Source organism: Penaeus japonicus, unplaced genomic scaffold (genome assembly GCF_977035675.1).
Source record: "Penaeus japonicus unplaced genomic scaffold, GWHDUDI00000001_assembly GWHDUDI00000015, whole genome shotgun sequence".
In the NCBI taxonomy this organism is placed as follows: Eukaryota; Metazoa; Arthropoda; class Malacostraca; order Decapoda; family Penaeidae; genus Penaeus; species Penaeus japonicus.
The window spans coordinates 26,365,847-26,370,567 of NW_028234417.1; the positions used below are offsets into that span (position 1 = coordinate 26,365,847).

The window sequence follows — 4,721 nt, forward strand, 5'->3', positions numbered from 1 at the left end:
TCATATTGAGAAAGATTACATTATTAGATATTAACCTAAAAATCATATGCAACAGCTCTGTGTTACCATCAGCGATGATATTTATAGTCCCATTAAAGGTAATAGTAAGGGTAATAATCACAACGATAATAATAATGATGAAAATACTACCACTATTACTAGTAATAATAAAAACAACACTAATGATAATGATAATAATAACAATAATAATAACAGTACTAATAACAACAGCAATGACGACGATAACAACAACAACAACAATAATAATAATAATAATAATTATAATAACAATAATAGTAATAATAATAACAATGGTAACAATAATAATGATAACACTAATAATAATAAAATCAATAATAAAGATGAAAATGATAATAATAGCACCAGTTGTGCAACTACTACTAGTGATAGTAATAATCAACCCAAATACCCTTAATCTATCGCAAGTCAGGAACCCAAAATATTCTGAATCTATCGCAAGTCAGCAACCCGAATATCCTTAATCTATCGCAAGTCCTCAACCCAAATACCCTTAATCTATCGCAAGTCAGGAACCCAAATATCCTTAATCTATCCCAAGTCCTCAACCAAAGTATCCTTAATATATCCCAAGTCCTTAACCCAAATATTTTTAATCTATCGCAAGTCCTTAACCCAAATATCTTTAATCTATCGCAGATCCCACTCATTTGCTCCTGAAGCAAATGAGTGGGGAGCCAACCCTAATTCTTCTTCTTGATCCGTCTGTAACTTCAACGTAAAGCTTGATCACACTTTACCAAAAATGTACTCATAAATAATCATAAGTTTGCCTAAAATAAAACTCATATTAAATTTTATTTACTTAAAAATTTACTCTAAATACACTCATGATCTATTTTAAATATATCCATAATTTACTTTAGACATCCTCATAATCTATACTAAATATATGCTGCTTAATCCGGTGCAAAGAAAGTAATATTCAAAGTAATTAAAAGGTGTTACATTTGATGTGCTATATCTGATCTGGATCTTGAGGGACAACATAGCACACGTCTACTATGTGTTTTAATACCCCCATCTAATTTTAATAGAAAAATAATATCAAATGATAAATAAAGCCACCCACGAACATCCTCCACTAACACGCCAAATTTCGACTGCTTATCTTCCTTATGCGTATGTTTGAGGAAGGTTTGTTTATGGTCATGTGTCTACCTGCGAGATTCCTTAAAAAAAAATAAGGTCTCGATGTCATGAATCTCGAAGTAAGAAAATATTCTCTGAGGGTCATCATCGTTTGCAAAAGGACGAATTAGTAAAATAAGTAGAATATAGGAAATAGGAATAATTGACAATTTGATCTAATAATTAGATCCAAACCAAAAACATCGTTTATATTAGGGAAACCAAACGTGTAGGTCACGATTTTATTTGGCCGGCATTGTCAGTATCAGAATAGAAAATTTCTCTTTTGGTTTATTACATGTGCTATTATCATAATGTGTTCTTGAAGATACTTTACAGCGGCAACTTGTATGACCTTCATTAACGATGAAAGACAACTATGACGAGTGCTTGTATTACCCTTCACAGAATCACGTTAAATCAATCACGGGAATTTTGTTCCTATACATTTCATAATTGTTACCTTCATCTACCTATGAAGAGAATGTGTCGGTATTATTGCTAGCACTCTAACACTAATGGCACTGACCTAGATAGTCATACCTGATAGGCTCGGTATGGCTCCAGCCCTATCTAATTCAGCGGATGTGTATGCCGTTAGTTGGCGATAGCACAGGAGAGACAAAGAAACAAAGGCCTCGCTCTTCTGTCTATCTGTCTGTCTCTCTGTTTGCCTCTCCCTTTGTCTGTGTCTGTGTCTCTGTCTCTCTGTCTCTCTCTCTGTCTCTCTCTCTCTCTCTCTCTCTGTCTCTGTCTCTCTCTCTCTCTCTCTCTCTCTCTCTCTCTCTCTCTCTCTCTCTCTCTCTCTCTCTCTCTCTCTCTCATGCTTATTTTTTGACAGTCAACGCAATTTCCATTGTTCCAAGTGACCTATAAACTCTCATAAACATCCACACAAATAGAAAGAAAATGACATCCTACACGTAATGTCCACCTTGCTGCTGGCTTAAAAATATAACAGTAATCAGACTATGGAGTCGACCGGATTTCCTGTGGCGCCGAAGCCAAGGTTCACTAAGATTCCTATGATGAGACAGCTGCCTTATCTTGTTTGGTCACGACTTCTACCAGAGGTCTGTGACATTTAGCATTAAGGTCAGTATTAGTCACTTATCTTGAAATCATCACAGAAATACATTGTGACTTTTGCTTTAGTGGCTTTGCTCGAAATAGTCGTACTGTCGGATTTGACTATGGATTTTGAATATAATCAATATTGGTAAATGAACGGTCACAAAGGCAACAGCCACATTATGTATAAAACTAGGCAATCAGAAAGAATAACAATATTTACACCCACCCACATGTGTGTGTGTATGTGTGTTTGTGTGTGTATGTGTGTGTGTGTGTGTGTGTGTGTGTGTGTGTGTGTGTGTGTGTGTGTGTGTGTGTGTGTGTGTGTGTGTGTGTGTGTGTCTTAACAAGACAGAGACGACTAGATGGTCCGATGAAAAGGGAAAAAATCACGGGTCGGAAGCGAAAGCAGATGTTCAATGTTCAATGACTAAAAATGGGAGAGATCCAACAACAACGATGACGATGACGATGATGACGACGACGGTGATGATGGAGATGAAGGTGAAGGTGACGATGGCCAAGGACGTTTTTATTTGGTAGAGACCGTTATCCTGGACCGAAGCCGGGACTCGCGTTATCACTGCGCCAGGGAGCCCCCCCATATATATATATATATATATATATATATATATATATATATATATATATATATATATATATATATATATATATATATATATACACGTGTGTGTGTGTGTGATTAAACGATACATGTATATTCTCATAACGAATGAAAGAAAATGATCAGTTGAGACATCCAACACTGTTCTAAAAGAGAAAAGAAAAAAAAAGAAAAAAGAAAAAACATTAACATATAATCATGAAGATGTGCGAGGCTTGCCAAGAACAGCCTTCTGCTCAACTTGCAGATCTGCGAACGGCAAAGTGGTAAGTTTCTCTGCAACACTAACGTCCTCGCTATACTCATGGACGAAGAAGAGGGAAGGGAGAACAGAGAGAAGAGAATATACTGTGTATGCGTTATATATGTGTATGTATGTATGCATATGTGTGTGTGCGTGCGTGCGTGCGTGCGTGTGTGTGTGTGTGTGTGTGTGTGTGTGTGTGTGTGTGTGTGTGTGTGTGTGTGTGTGTGTGTGTGTGTGTGCGCGCGTGTTTACATAAACATGCACATCCTAAAAAATCAATCATCCATCCATCCATCCATCTATCCACTCGGACATGGGCACACACACAAACACACATAGCGTATTGACTTTCTTCAAAGAGATTATAAAATTTATCTCGAAGTATAGATCTTTTTTATATTTCCCGTTAGCGCACTGCATTGCCGTCTATACCTCTAAAAGTTCATAGCACAATTATGTTATCCAGCACTACCACCAACACAAATACCACACGGAAACGTCCGTTCACGAAGATTCTCGGAAACAAATGAACATCTCGAATTCATATCGAATTCTCAAAGGAATCTAGTTATAAACTTCCCGACAGAACAGCTTATCAAACACACACTCAAAAGAAAAAAAAATGATTAGAAACAGTTGTAAGAGCTTTTCACCTACCTATCCAGAGAGCTCAACACAGACGTCCTTCTCTTCCGCTACCTTTGCGTCGACTGGTTCCATGCACGACCTCCTCCCTGGCCCCACCTGCGTACCTGTTTTATTCTCTGCCTCTCCTTGGATTCCGTCCTTTTATCATATTGTTTCGGACGGCTTTCGGTCTCGCTGGGGTTACGTAGGGTCAGTTTTTGGGTTAGGAAGTCAATGGTTGTGGGGGTGAGGAGGGAGGGAGGGGAGGGGGGGAGGGGGTGTAGGTAATGATGTTGATATATGCATGACGTCATGATTCAAAAGCCGCCTTTTTCCTAGATTTAGAAAAGGGCTGGCGGTCATTGAAGAATCTGGGGACTGCGCATTGTTTTGCTTAGTGCAGGATGTACCTTATCGGCAATGACAAAGGATGCGTAAGTTAAGTCTGTTATTTAAATTTATATGTGTGAGAGAAAGATGGATAAAAGAGAGAAAGTAACAGACTAACAAAGGAACAAAAAGATCGATAAACAGCGAGAGACAGAGGGGCAATGATGGACAGAATCCAGACTAATGAATTAAAGGGCAGACGGACAGACGGACAAAGAAACATCAGGTCAGAAAGAAATAGGTCCAGAAAGACAGGGAAAGTAATCCAACTACGGAGAGTGTTCAGACTTAATCCAAATGAAGATAATTGAAGCCTTGAATGAGCATCAGCGCCACGCACCGCCCTCGCTGTCACCGGAAGCTGGGTGGGTGAGCGAAGGTAGGCATATTCTGGGAATTACGGTGAGTGCATCCTGCTCGCGTTCTATGGGGTCTCCACACACACACACGCACACGTACAGGTATTACCAAAACACACACACACACACACACACACACACACACACACACACACACACACACATTCACGAATGCATATACATAGGTTACACGCCCGCACACAAAGTCACAGGTATTTGTGAAAAATAC

General features: G+C 38.7%; 1 protein-coding gene across 1 annotated transcript in view; it reads right to left on the reverse strand.

Annotated features, from left to right (window-relative positions):
- Positions 1-3,817, reverse strand: part of LOC122243352 (leukocyte elastase inhibitor A) — a 10,564-nt gene extending 6,747 nt beyond the window's left edge. The window contains exon 1 of the mRNA XM_043000890.2: positions 3,774-3,817. The gene's annotated coding sequence lies outside the window, so the exon portion shown is untranslated. The remainder of the gene's footprint in view (positions 1-3,773) is intronic.
- Positions 3,818-4,721: the final 904 nt, after the last annotated feature.